We start from the raw sequence: 15,703 nt of genomic DNA on the forward strand, positions 1-15,703 counted from the left end.
GTGCTCATGGTGATGACCTACCACATAAACAATAATTGTTAAGGTGTCCCCATGTTAGAAAAGAGCTCTTGGTGCTTGGAAAGATTTTGTATTGCCCTAGTAGGGCTACCCCCATGTTAGCATGGTAGTTCTTTATGTAGTGGGATCTTGGGGAAAGTTTTGTGTTGCCTTGCAGGAGTCACGTTATACTTGGAAGCTTGAGCCTTTGTCAAGACACCACTGAGCCAACTTCATAAGAGCTCACCTTGTGCCATGCATTTCTTTAAGAGACTTGCTAAAAAAAGATATGTATGAGTTCAAAATTTGCAATTTGTACAATAGATATGATCTCTGATATATGTTGTACTATTTTGTGAGTATTTATATCCAACTTGAACTAAAAGATTTGGAAATATACATTATGTTGATATTATAACCTCGGATTTGAAGCACCAATGATATATTGTGAAGAAGATTGATATAGACAAAGTCATGTATAAGCTCTACCATGTCAGAGATTAGAAGTTTAGGCCAGCTCTGAGAAGAGAAGTGAGGAGAGAGAGAGAGAGAGAGAGAGAGAGAGAGAGAGAGTTGCACACACACACAGGGGGAGGGGGGAGAGACAGATGTTCACACACACACACACACACACAAAGGGGGGAGGGGGGAGAGAGAGAGTTGTGCACGCGTGCGCGTGCACACACACACACACACACACAAAGGGGGGAGGGGGGAGAGAGAGAGTTGTGCACGCGTGCGCGTGCACACACACACACATAGGAGATTTTGGGGGAAAAAAGGTTCAAAAATTAAATTTGACATTTTAAAAGAAAAAATATATATATAGAGTGTGTAGATGTAGGAAAAACAACTTAAAACGTCTTTTTTCATATATATATATATTAAGACTTGGGAGGAAGTTTTTAGCTAAATATAAGATTTGGGTCCAAATGATTTTGTTAAAAACAAATCATGTTTTGGCTCTTGGTTATGCATGGAAAAAGAAAAAGTGCAGATGTTGACTATGGGGAGTTAATGCCATCCCACCTTTTCCCCCATCACTCTTAAAAAGGTAGAGAGAGAAATTGACTTAATAGCTCCACCCCCTACTTGGGCCTAAAGAAATGCTAGAGAAACCTATGAAAAAGTAGCCTGATAAATGCACTTGTTGCCTTAACCATATAGAGTATCAAACTTTATCCGTTAAAATTAGGCTTTCTTACATGGCTCATACAAAGTCCATATTTTTCATAATGCAATGGTAAAATAGAAAGCTATGCTTCATTCTTCCACAAGTGGGTGCTGCCATTGGGGTTTTGACTGATTATTGCTCCTCCAATGTACGCTAGGCCAAGGATTAGAGGTCAGAGGAGTGTTTTGGTTTAAGGTGGTCATTAGAGACAACATGGAGTCAATCTCCAAAGGTTTCCATTTTTACCATTTCTTACGTATTTTTGGGCAAATCCAAAGGGAAAATTCAAAGGGCAAATCCTGCTCATGCCCTCTTAATTTTTCCCTCTCTTCCTCTTGGATGACCACAATAGAGTGATGACTTGAGAAACCGTCCTTTGATAGACATAGCAAGGTTGGATCCATCCACTCTCTCTCTCTCTCTCTCTCTCTCTCTCTCTCTCTCTCTCTCTCTCTCTCTCTCTCTCTCTCTCTCTCTCTCTCTCTCTCATGTCTTAGTTGTTGTATGTAAAAAGTATATTTGGATATATTATTTTAAAATGTCCCCCGAGATTGTATCGAATGGGCGTCCACCTGGCTGGATGCATAGCCGAACACCACATTTATAGTCAATTATTTGGTCGAGCTAGTGTAGTGATACTCTGTGTAAATCCTAATTCCAAAGTAGCAAATTCCCTGAGTTGTAATGCTCTCATGACAATTGTAAAAATCCATGTGAACTGGCCACTGGCCATTTAGAAAGCCCTAGGTATAAAGGCCAATAACTCTAATGTGAACGGAGGATTATCTTTAGAGAAGAAAAAATCTTTGATGTAAGTACGCTCAAGCTACGAAGCTGCTCCAACTTGTAATCAACTTTACTAATGATTGGGTAATCCATTTTTTATTCCAAAACTTGCATTGTGTTCCTCTCTCTTTGCTCTTTCATTTAAGTGTAAGTATTGTCAGTTTTGTGGTGGTTTGCGACTACACATCTGTGAGCCTTGATTGCAAATTTGAGTGTTTAAATTACTATTTTTAATCATTTGGACCATAGGAGGGTGTTCCTAGACTATAGGGCGACCTTTCTGGATAGTTCTGTTGCAATTTTCAAGACCTTTTCCATGATGGATCGTGATGTTGGTACCTTGTTGGATTGCAACCAGACATGATAGGATAGTGCCCTTAGGTGTCTTAGACCTCCTCCTAAAGTTTCATTTCATTACGTGTCCGTTCGAGTGCCAAAATGGTGTGATGACTTAGATCTGTGAGAAAGACATAGGCAGATTTCCCTAATCATTGGGTGTTGGTTTTCTTGTTGAGTTAGTGTGTTTGCTTGTTAAGGTTCACTTCTTGAGATCGACGATCTCAAAGAGTCTCCGTGCCCCATCCGAGTCACTTCCCTGAGTATTGACATTATGTTAGTACCAAAAATCTATATTGCAGACGTCCGTTGTGGTGACCCGCTAACATTGGTGCTGCTGTCAGGAATATGATCCTTAGATGGTGAGTGACCTAGTGCGTATTTAGAGAGTTATTTTTTTAAGATTGGTCTCTCCATTCCATTTACACCTTAGCAGTGAAGCAGCTAGACATGGGGTTTAGTGCTTGGTAGAGTCTAGAAGTCGAGGACTTGCTATCTAGATCTATTCTTGAGAAGTAAAGAGGGTTGTGAGTGAGATAGCCAAAAGCATTTCATTCTTTGATTTCCTCTATGCTTTGAGAGTGTAGTTCCATTTTTTGTTTCGACTTTATTTTGTACCGTTCAATTTGTTTTTGTTTCATATTTCATTTCAGTACTTAGGAGTAGGCTAAGTAGAAATTACCACTATCAAATTTGGGCTAAAAGATTGATGAAAAAAAGAGTGAAAACCATATTTTGGCCAAAATAACCATAACTCTAAAATTTTGAAAATTTGATGGTAGAGACCTCAAAAGTGATCCAAATTTCAAAAATTTGTGAATCAAGGGCATCAGCAAACTCTCTAGAAGCAATCTAGAAAGTATGGCCAGAATCTGTGGAGGAACATGGATCATGATCCATGTACCCTAGAGACCATTTTGGGGGAAAAGTGATCAGTGACATTGAGGATTAGTGGTAAATTGCTTTGATCAAGTTTGCTTGAAAGAAAAACTCAAAAATCACATCATAGTTGGTTGTTAGGGCAAAAACAACAAAACAGGCATTGCAAACACAAAATTTGGGATTTTTTAACTTTTTGGCATCCAAATTCAAAAAGGGGTGGGATTTGGCTTCTACAAGGGACAGAGAACTTGCAGAACAAAATTCATGAAAAAATGTTGTCAAACATGGATCACGATCCATGTACCTTTTGACATTTGGGGTTGAAATTTGACAAGTACATCCCTAATAACTAGTGGAACAACTTTGCCAAAAGGGACCATGAAAAAATTTTGCAAAAAGTTGATCAAAACACCAAAATTCTGCTAGATAGCCAAAAACCTCAGGGAAAACAAAAAAACTCACTTTTGATACTGAAAAAGTTGTCCAAATTCAAACAGATTTGGGGAAGAGTATCACCATAACATGGACTATAATTTGACCAAGTTTCATGTCAAAATGAGGTCAAACATGGATCGTGATCCATGTACCTCATGAAAAACTTTGGCTGAGATTTGGGCAGTAGGTAGCTAAGACATAGACAAACAACTTTCCCAAAAGAACCATTTGCAAAAAAGGTGTAAAAGTGATCAAAATAGCAAAAAACCAAACATTGTCAAAACTACCATAGCAGACTGTAGAAGTCAGTTTTGGTAGGGTAAAACTGATCTAAATTCAAAAATATTTGTGGAGCAAGCTACAAACATCATAAGCTATAAGCATACCAAAGATCAAGTCCAAAAGTGGTGGAACATAGATCGCGATCCATGTACCCTTGAGAAATTTTTGGACAAAAACTTTTCCAGCCTGAAACATAGACCATTGTGAACAAAAGTCTCCAAAGAAGCATTGTCAAAAAAGTTCAAAAAGTGGATGAAAAGAGCCAAAAATAGTGTAAAGATGAAAACCCTAAAATAGACTTAGGGATTGACTTTTTCATGTCCTAAACAAGTCCAAATCACACAAAAACCATATAGCAGGGATTAGTGGACCAAGGGCAAGCTGTGAGTCAAGTTTCATTACCATCTGACACATAGGTACATGGATCACGATCCATGTTATTTTGTCACAGACTGATACCATGTTTGCACCATATCTAGAGTACATCACAAGGAGTCTAGTAGTATTTTTAAAAGTGAATTTGGATATCAAAAACCAAACCGCTCCGAATCACCAAGTACTCTGACAAAGTGACAGAACCGACCTAACTTTCAATCCAGAGGTCAATTTTTAACAATTTTGATACCATAGGACCTACTTATCATGTTGAATTTGATGGTACCAAGAGAAGTCAATTTGGGCTCCAAGCATGGATCACGATCCATGTACCCATGGTGACAGCTTGACCTGCATATTTCCAGATCAATAGTGCATACACAAGGAAGTATATCCCCAATCCTAGTTGAGAAAAAATTTGAGAAAATTTGGGTCAAAAGGGAGAAAAATAGGTGACAGACAAAAAACCGTTGTGCAGACCTAGTGATGGCTATTTGACCTATCAAACCAAGTCCAAATCCAAAAAGATTTGAGATTTAACTTGTGGACATAGTCAGCAACAAACTCCTAAGAGATAAAGTCCAAATGTGGTTGAACATGGATCGCGATCCATGTATCTCAACCTCAAAATTTGATAAAAAATTGGTACAGAGCCTGCTTATGACCTTGTCTACACACTATCAAAATTTGCAAAAATTTGGAAACAATTTGATAGAGGAACATGGATTGTGATCCATGTACCTCAGCATAGTGAGGGTATCTGACTTGATGATCTTGTAGACATACTTGAGAACATCCCAAATCTCAAGTTTGGCTAAAAATACCTTTTGGAGATTAAGATACAAGCCAAAGTTCCTGTGTTGTGGTCCTGGAACTATTTTGAGTGTTGTTTCAAGTGAAGTTCACCAAAAGTACTCTAACTTTTGATAGACAACTCCAAATTGAGTCAGGTATAGCTAGGAAGAAAACTTGCGGGTATCCAAAACCATTTTCTAGAGACCAAAAGAGTCACAAATTCTTGCCTTTTGGGAGACCTTACCAGGGGCAAAAAGGGATAAGTTTCACTATGCCAAAGTGGGCTTGTGAGAGACTATCTTGAGAATCTTGCGTGAGCCTTAATCATGACAAATTATCCACCACCAGGGTTCTCTATTCCACTCAGAGACATGAAAAACGCAACAAACACTGCAATGCCTTCAACAATGGGATTGGGAGAATATATAGAGGAGAGGAATCCTCTGATCAACAAACCAAAAGTGAGATTCGTCAAATCCAATGAATCTATGAAGGTGCTTACAGATTATGCTTATGAGGGCATATATAGATTCAAAAATGGGGATCCGTATATCTTCTACAAGTGTGTAGAGCCCTATGCTAGAGAGTTGACCACCCATAAGAACCTCTATGCATTCATGTATACAGATACCCACAGAGTGCAAGTTTTGATGGTAGATAAGTATGGACGTGAGTACATACTTGTTGATCCAAATAACCTAGAGACGTGTACATACAAGGGTACTCCATTTTCTACTCACTTTCAGTCAAAAATGATGCCAGAGCACATATATGAGAGGATTCCCTCGGGATTTTTTCCAAGATGAGAGGAGAGAACAAGAGACATCTTTCCAAGAGACCACAATTTGGTTAGATTAATGAATGAATATAAACAATTAAGACCATATCAAGTGGCTCAATGTGTGAAGACAAAGTACATTGGGTCAGGGGATCCATATGATCATGTTTTACTCTTCAAACAAGTTTTGAACAGATTGCGGATTTCCATACTCAGTATGAGGGATTTGGATTGACATTAGAAGGAACGAATTTGACATGGTTCCAAACTCTAAACAAAGATGATTTCCAAAACATAGCACAACTCTTACAAGAATTTGTAGAGGAGTTCTCAAAAAGGGGAATCAAGCACAACACAGTGTCCCAAATCTACGCATTCAAACAAAAAGCAAACAAAAAGTGAAGGAAGCTCTACTTTGCTTCAAACAATACATAGACAGATGTCATGTGAGAGAGCTACCACGGTCCACAAGATGAGAGGCTATCAGTTCTCTTCATAGAGGGATTGATCAATGAAACTCTAAAACAGGACCTACATCTAAAAGGATGCACAACATTTGAATAAGTCACTAGAGAAGCTCTATATCTAGTTGACAGTTGTAAGGCCTACGGAGAGGTGACTGAAGATACAGACAACACGACTAGTAGTGCATCATCTCCAAAGAGCGAATCGACAACAAAAAGAGATGTTAAAACTCCTTGGGAACCAAGCATTGATCAAGTGGTCAAGGGTGGATTAGAAGAATAAACCAAGGCTACAAACAAAACTTAAATGTACGACAACCTCAATTGTGGAGATGTAATACTTGTTGAGGGAATCACCCCACTCCATGGTGTAGAACTCAGCCAAAGCCACAACGTGTGCTAGGGAAATAACCACCTCTTCAAAATGATGGTAGAGTAGTATTCAACTATACTCAGCCAATGCACATGCCACAACCCATGAAAAACCATTATTCCATGGATGAAAAAATACGTTCATGTTCATAGCCAATCAAGAGTATGGATCGAAGAACATTCTTACAAGGCAAGAACAACCATTGCCTAGATCACCAGCTATGAAACAAGAAGGTCCATGCTATGAGTGTGGAGGTGATCATTGGGCATGAAGTTGTCCACAAAAAGGTTCACAAATAGAAATATTTGTATTCTGTGAACGTTGTGGGAGAGACCATCTAGGCCAACACTGTGCTAAAAATCCAAACTACAGGGGAAAAGCAACATTGAATGTTGTACGCGTGATGCCCTCTTCAAACGGATCCAAGGTAGAACCTAGAATTCCTTTAAAGGTAATGGCTCAAGCTCAAGCTCAAGAAGCTTCTAAAAACGCAATCATTGAGGAGGACGCCACATTGCATGTTCAAACAAAAATCGAGAACATATTGGTGCAAACAGGAAGAAAATCATGGAAAGCCAAACGAGACAAAATGGAAGCGAAAAGGCTACAAGAGAAAGCTGCTTTGGAAACTGAACTGAATCAAACAAGAGAACAGCTTAGACAAGAGCAAGAAAGCAAAAACGCAAAGGGACCTAAAGAGTCAAAGACTAACTCGGGAGGTTTAGTCTTGGTTGACAAAGTCTTTGAGCCTTTAGATACAATTTTGAAGTCTTATGAAGCTAGATTAAAGCCCAACCAAACCCAGGAGGATAGGTGGCTAACGTACCCTCTCGAGGTATAAAAAAGAGAGGTTAAAGATATACAAGGAGCTCATCCAGGCCGCTGAAGCCCTTATGGAACCACCAATTCCGACCGCTCCAAGGACTGAGGTGTTAATACGTGAAAAAATTCAAGAGTTAAAGGAGCAAGGGATCAAAGACAGAGACCAAAAAGATTCGATAAATGAAATGCCTTTGGATACGAGAATGACAGCCAATACAATAGATGGAATGTATTCACAAGCACCTATGCCAACTCTTGAAGTGGAAGAACAATGGCCACAGGATCTGTAGGAGGATATCCAAAAGAGAAAAGATGGAAGTGCAACACTTCAGTCAGCTCCTATAATTGAGATCCACCTTGAACATGAGCTCTACCCAAATGATATCCAATCATTGTATGGTGATACAGGTACGAAAATGTCGAAAGACGGCAAACCTCAATCGTTGAAAACTTTACCTTCATTCATTGGCAACCATGAAACCAGATTAGAACTAAAAAAAAAAGTACCATCTTAATGGAAGGCTCATCTTAAGATGATGGATACCAAAACTCTTCATGAGCTGATGTCGTCCCCTATCTGTTGTATGCTAACTCTATCTGAGTTACTGCAAATAAGACCTCATCTTTGGGAAGAGGTGGGGAAAAATTTGGAGAAAATAGGGCTGATAATTTTGCCCCCAATTGTTTCTCCAAAAACACTGAACATGAGCCAATACCAGAGAACAAGTTAGGAGACTATTGTGAAGGTGAAGAAGGAAACACGACCTTGCCTCTGGAGTACAAAGAAGTAAAAACGATAGAAAAAATGGGGAAAGCCTGCTCTAAGGAAAAATAGAATGAAACTTCAATGAGCATATGGGTACCTGGAGAGACCTATTGGCATTTTGGAGCAAGTTGTAGTAACCACTTGCGGAATCGCATATGAGCACACATTCGCTATTGTGAATTTTGATGAGAGCAGCAATTTTGATATCATATTGGGCATACCGTTTATGCGTTGATGGGGGCTTTTCACAAGCCAAGCTCCCATACCCCTCTTCTCTCGTCCCCACCCCATGAAAACCCCCTCTTAGGGAGGGAGTGATAAAAAGCATTGGAAAAAGTAAGAAAAAAATAAAGTATGATTATGTAAATATATAAGAAAGGTAAAATAGGCCACCTCATGCCTGCGGGGTAGCCCATCCCCACCTTGCCTCCTTTTTCTTCACTGTTGCCCCGCCGTGTGTCCCTTTTCCTCTCCTCCACTCAAAAGTTCAACCCCCTCTCTCTTCCCCTTGTCCTTTCTCCTTTCTCTCTCCCCTCAAGCTACCCCACCTCTCACCAATAATGCATTATAACTCACCAATAATGCACCCTAACTCACATGCAACTTACCCTATCTTCCAAAATAGTATACCCCACCCCCTCTTTCTCTCTCCTATCATATCCCATGACCCAAATACCCCCCTCTCTCTCTAAAGTGCGCCATGTCTCTTGTCTTGTAGCTAAATAACCTCCCCCACACTCACACACACTCAGTTTCACTGAAGAAAGGTGCCCACAGACCCATCCCCACCCGGTGGTTACCTGATTTTTCTTGTGTTCACACACATCTGCACACAGATTCACCTCTGAACACACTCCCCTCTCTCCCCTCTTGTAATTACTTTATTCTCCATGTCACCTCTCACTTTTTTTCATCAACCCATCTCTCTCTCTTAGTCTCTCTCTCATGAGACTGCTGTTCTGGCACATATACACACAGCTAGACAAGTGGGGCCCACAGTCACATGGCCTATGTAGATAATGATTTCTTCATTTCTAAATTCTAGAATTTCTCCCCCCTCCTTCCCTATATAAAGAGGGGTCACCATCACACAACATGACCAAAAGAACACACTATGCACTGTGTGTGCCTAGTGCACACACACACACCCACACCATCACCATCACCATCACCATCACCGCAATCACCATGCTTGTCTTGAGCATGACCTCTACACCCTTGGCTATGGAAAATGAAGGGCAACTAAATGAAGGATGATGGCCATAATCCTCGTGCGAGTCTTCGCCATCAACTCCCACCTATCCGCCATGTGCTCTACCACTCTCTCCCTTCTCATTCCCCTACCCTATGCTCCCCATTTCATCACCTAATTCTCTAAATAAAGCTTGAGGTTTTGTGAGTATGTTTTCTTGCAATGTTTTTCCCATGTGAGGTGTGCGGAATCGCTACCTAGTCTTGTGTTTTGGAGTGAGCTTGTGTATGTGTGAAGGGTGTGCGGATTCGCCATCCTTTTGTGGTGCCTTAGTACTAAGCCGCTATGCCCCCTCCCGCACTCTCTCTCTCTCTCTCTCTCTCTCTCTCTCTCTCTCTCTCTCTCTCTCTCTCTCTCTCTCTCTCACTTGATCTCATTCCCTTTCCTCTGCATCATTACTCCCAAGCATCCATCTCTCTTGGATGAAAACTTTTTTATGGTGGTGTGTTGTTTGCGTCCTAGCCGCTGAAGCTAGGTGGTGCCCCCTGTTTGCTTTACCATGACAGGCTCGAGGCGCGCCATTCGGTCCCCGGTGTTTTAGAGGCCGTCGGGGGTTCGGGGTTCGCTTTGCTCCCGTCATTTGGTGCCCCCACGGAGGATCTTTTCATGAAACCCTTCAGTTTACAAGACTGAAACCCCTAAACTATTGTGAATGGATGAATGGCTAGCAGGATTTGCTAATTGGACGACAGAAGAAGAAGAGCTCCAAGCACAACTAGACGAACTCCGTATCTCCATCGAAGCTCGAGTGCCAGGCGTAACGGTAATCGATTTGCAGTGGGAGAGTCAACCAACGCGCCAAACCCAGTGGATATACATAGGCCAAGTGCCAAGAAGAAGAAGAAGAAGGTCGAAACCATGTCCGCAACCTACAACCAACCCACAACAACAAAATGGAAGGAGCTCTACAAAATAGAGAATCAACACTATTCTACTTTGAGAATCGGGTAATTACCACAGTCAGTTTTCAAGTCGCACCTGATGCTGCAGCACAGATAACGGAAGCATTGGCTCACACTCTCACTAGAGAAACTAGGGATCTACTGAGTTTGTTTCAGGAAAGAACACCACCCTCTCCCACAAGCTTGGACAGTGACTAAGCACCTCTAAGCTTCACATGAATCAGTACAACCTACTTCAAGACAGATCACACATACCAACACGTGTACGCTCAATCAAGGTAATACTAGATTTGAAGGCTCACTACCAGCACGTCATTGACACCATGCCGGGTGGGGAGCGGTTTTTGGAGGTTCTGGCATCAGATCAACCATTTGTCTTACCTTTGGTACAAGGCAATGTACCGTTTCAAGTTTTAATCTATGTCCTGGTATAAAGAGGGTATACACGCCTCCTTGTAAAGAAGAAAAAAACTTTTGCAAGTTAAGCAGTGTGTCTTTCTAGCTCTCTCTCAGTAATCATGGCAAGTGTAGCATTTCCAACATTTAAAGGAAAGAAGGGGGAGGATTTGGTAACAGACTTCCTAGATGACTTTGAAGTAGCATGTGTAGTGAGAAACAAAGATACGGATGAATCCCGGGTTAGAATCTTTAAGCATCTCATGAAGCTAGAAGCTAGATCATGGTACAATGCACTTCCACAAGCAACCAAGGATGACTGGGAACCCTTAAAAACCTCTTTTAAGAGGCGCTTTGGGGGAGGTACCACTTCAGAAAAGTTGTGGGACAAGTTGAGAGACTTGAAGCAGGAGGGTCTTTTAGAATATGCCACCTATGAGTCCAAATTTGCGGATTTGTGGGAATGGTGGGTTGAGTCACTGGCTAGGGGGGAAGCTGCACCCGATTTCCTAAAAAAAGATCGGTTCACGCATGGCTTATGGCCGCTTCTCAAGGAGAAGGTGAAAGGTAGATTCCCGACTACGTACGAGTTAGCCGTTGAGATTGCTCGCCTTAAGGACAAGAAGCTGCGAATGAAAGCCAGAGAAACCGAGTCAACAGAAGCAGGAACATCGCGTCGACCAGCAACTATGACAACCACCATACCACCATCACCGGCTCTTGGGGTAAGAGATGACCAACAAGATATGTTGGCCCATATTACTGACCAACTGCAAAATTTGTCTGTCCACTTAATACAGCAAGGGAGGAGTCAAGAAAGAGATCAAAACCCTGGAAGAGCACGACGACAAAACAGGGAGTATCATTGCTACAACTACGGAGAAGACGGTCACGGTATGTACTACTGTCCCAAACCACGACAAAACTATAATAGAGGAGGTAGGAGGAACCAATTGTCACTCCCTAGAGAAAGAACACCCCCACCCCGAGCACCACCCCCACCAACACAAATTCTACGTCCACCCTAGACACCACTACAAGCATCCATCCCACCTCTTCCACCAGCCCCACCACCTGATCGCCCTGTAAACATCATAAGGCTAGAAGAGAAAGGAAAAGCCGTAGTAGTGGATCCACCCAGAGCAAAGGAGAGGGACAAGGGTAAGGAGAAGGTAACCTTTTTAGAACCACTTGAAGCCATGACTGTGAAAAGAGCTAGGAGGGAGAAAGCTACACAATCAGATGATGAGAGAAGCATGAGAGGAGAAACTAGCAAGAGGCCATCCAGGCCACGACGGAAATTGGGCATCACCGACTTCCAGCTAGGGGAAAGTTCTAAGCCCTAGGATCTAACATTGGATGTGGCAGAGCAAGGACCGAAGATTACATGGCCACAGCTCCTACATCTTGTACCTAAAGTAAGGCGACAATGGTCTAAAATGGTAAGTACAAGACGCTCCAAAACAAAGGTAGCCGGAGCAATTTCGGGATGCAACATGGATGACATCCTTCCAATTGTCGACGTAAACATAAAAGGAAAGAGGGTTGGAAACACCTACATTGATGGAGGTGCACAAATCTGTGTAATGAGCGAAGCTATGATGCTTCGATTAGGGCTCGAGGTTGACAGGCCTTCTCCATGCAAGGCAAAGATGGCAAACAACGCAAAAGTTAAGTGTGTGGGTGTGGTAAGTGCCGTGAAAATCAAAGCTTTCAACACTGAGGTAGAGGTAGATGTTTTTGTGATGCCTACTAAGGGGGAGGGCTATCCACTAATTTTGGTAAGGCCATGGTTGATGGCCAGGAAGGCAAAACAGGACTGGGGTACTGGCCTTCTATGCATGACCGGTAAGAAAGGGGAGACAATCTACTACGACATGAGGATTGGCAAGCAGAAGCAAATGAATCTGGAAACATCGGCAGATGAAACCACTAGCGAATCTTCCAATTCTGAGGAGGAGACCACATCCACCGACGAAAGTGACAGTTCCATTGATGTGATGGGTATCATTATGAAGGATCCACGAAGGGTAAGCACAATTGGTGATCCATCACCAAAAGGGCAACCCAATGAAGAGGAGAGCAAATCACTTGGCCTAGGAGGAAGTAGGTTGAAGGGTATGTTGTCTACGGAATTAACACTTGAGGAGAAAGATAGTTTTTTGCAAATGTTGATGGGATTTCCTAACCTGTTCATTGACAACTATGAAATAATCACAGGCATTACCGTGGTGGAACATCATATTAAGCTGAAGGAAGGGGTAAAACCAGTTGTACAAAAGCTACGACGAATGGGGGTCATACAAGAAAAGGCACTCTTGGCTGAGGTAAGGAAACTGCTGGAGGCGGGATTCATCTATCCTGTAGAAAAATCAGAATGGGTGTCACCCGTAGTGGTGACGCCTAAAAAGAATGGTAAGTGGAGGGTCTGTGTTGACTACAAACCACTAAATGCAGCTACAAAGAGAGACCACTTTCCTCTCCCTTTCTTGGATGAAATTCTGAATGAAGTAGCGGGTTTTGAATGCTATACCGTCTGTGATGGTTATTCTGGATACTTTCAAATACGCATAGCCTTGGAAGATCAGCTAAAAACCACTTTTATCACGCCATGGGGTTGTTTTGCATACAGGGTTATGCCATTTGGTCTCACAAATGCACCTGCCACATTCCAGAGATATGTCACATATGTTTTTCAACCGTTCTTTGGAACATCCATAAGAGTGTTCATTGATGATTTTTGTATATATAGCTCCCGTATTTCACATTTAGAAAAGGTAACTGAAGGTTTGGCCAGGTTGCAGAGCCTAGGTGGGCAATTAAATGTGGATAAATGCCACATTGGGGAGAGTAAAGTCATTCTACTAGGCCATGAAATTTCAGCAAAAGGTATCAACGCCGACCCAAGTAAGGTGTCCGCACTCATAGCCCTACCTTCACCAACGACCGCACGTCAACTGGTCTCTTTTCTACAGAAGGTGAGGTACTTAAGTAGATTCATACATCTACTATCACAACTTGTTCTACCACTGCAACAACTCACTCAAAGATCAACTTTCACTTGGGACGAGGAAAGCGAACATCACTACAACAAGGTAAAGGAGGTCTTAGCCACTCTGCCAACTATCTCACCACCTAAGTGGGATGAAAAATTCTATGTCACCTCAAGTGTTGGTGATGACTCATTGGGGGCTGTGCTACTCCAAAAGGATACGACGACATCTTTCATGAGGCCAATCTACTTCTCTAGTCGAATGATGACAGCATGAGAGAAAGGTTTCACCCATGTGGAACACTTAGTCGTAGCTCTTAGATTTGCAACTACAAAGTTTAGGTCATATTTGTTGCCTAAGCAATTTGTGATTCTAACCACGGATGAAATATTTCCCTATGTTGTACAACACATGGATGTGTCTGCTAGAATTACTAAATGGCTAGTTCGTCTGCAAGAGTTTGACTACACGGTACAGGTAGAAAGCACGACAAGGGCAAGTTTGGGGGACTCATGACCTACCAAGTCTTTGAAAGGAAGGAGAAGCAATCTAAGGAAGGAGAAGTCCGATTACCTCCAGTACCACCGATGGTAGAAGGAGCATACTCTCTCTACTTTGATGGAGCCTACAAGCGAGCGTCCGACAAAGCAGCTGCAGGCATAGTGGTCTTTCATGACAAAGGGACAAAGGTATTTTCGTTGGGCCAATTGTTAGATTCACATTCTAACAATGAAGCTGAGTATGCAGCACTAACCAAGGGTCTACAATGGTGCGTCTCGCAAGGTGTACAACGCCTTAATGTATTTGGGGATGCTCTACTTCTGGTAAGGCAAGTAAATGGAGCATGGACATGCAAGAATCCTAGTTTAAGGACTCACTTAAGTGGTGTAAAAACCTTGTTGGGTAAGTTTGAAGAAGTTCAAATACACCATATCCCAAGGGCTCAAAACCAAGAAGCAGATGCCCTAACAAGTGAAAGACTACAGGAAGTGGTGGTTAGAGCAATAAAACTAAAGCTCCCTCTATTTCAAGGAAGTGATGCCTTGCCTGACATCATGCATTTTTTGGAAACAGGGGAATGCCCATCAGATTTAACAAAGGGATAGAAGCAATGGCTGACGCGGAAGGCCACAAGGTATCGACTCATCAATGACGGTTTGTACTGTAAGGGTAAGGACCAAATACTCAGGAAGGTCCCTCTCTCTCAGGAAATCACGGGAGTAATTGCTAGTTGTCACGACGGGGTTTGTGGTGGTCACTTTGCCCTAGACATAACAAGTAGGAAAATCTTGCAGGCAGGCTTCATATGGCCTAGCCTCAACCGTGATTTACACCATTGGTGCAAAACGTGTAAGTTGTGTCAAAAGGCCGGCACTAGGTCACTTATGCCTTAACCACAGACACCTATTCTCTCATATGGCCCATTTGAAAAATGGGGTATCGATGCCATTAGGCCATTACCTAGGGCCAACTCACAAAAATTCTACATTATTATGGGGGTCGACTACATGACTAGATGGGCAGAGGCTACAGCCACCACTAGAATCACAACGATAGAGGTAGCTAAATTTATCTACGAGCACATATGCTGTAGGTTTGGCACACCTTTAGAGATCATCTCTGATAGAGGGCCAGGTTTCAGAGCAGACTTGGTAGGAGAATTAATGTAGAAACTGGGCATTACAAGGAGGCACTCTTCACCATATTACCCTCAATGTAATGGCCTAGTTGAAAAGGTAAATGGAATGGTTTCTAAAATTATTACCAAGCAGGTAAACAATCATCCTGGAGACTGGGATAAGTATCTACTACCAGCTTTATGGGCCTACAGAACTTCATTTCGTACATCCTTGGGATTCACACTGTATCATCTAGTATTTGGTAAGGAAGCAATC

The sequence above is a fragment of the Adiantum capillus-veneris genome, chromosome 13, assembly GCF_014529385.1.
Source record: "Adiantum capillus-veneris isolate H3 chromosome 13, ASM1452938v2, whole genome shotgun sequence".
Taxonomy (NCBI): Eukaryota; Viridiplantae; Streptophyta; class Polypodiopsida; order Polypodiales; family Pteridaceae; genus Adiantum; species Adiantum capillus-veneris.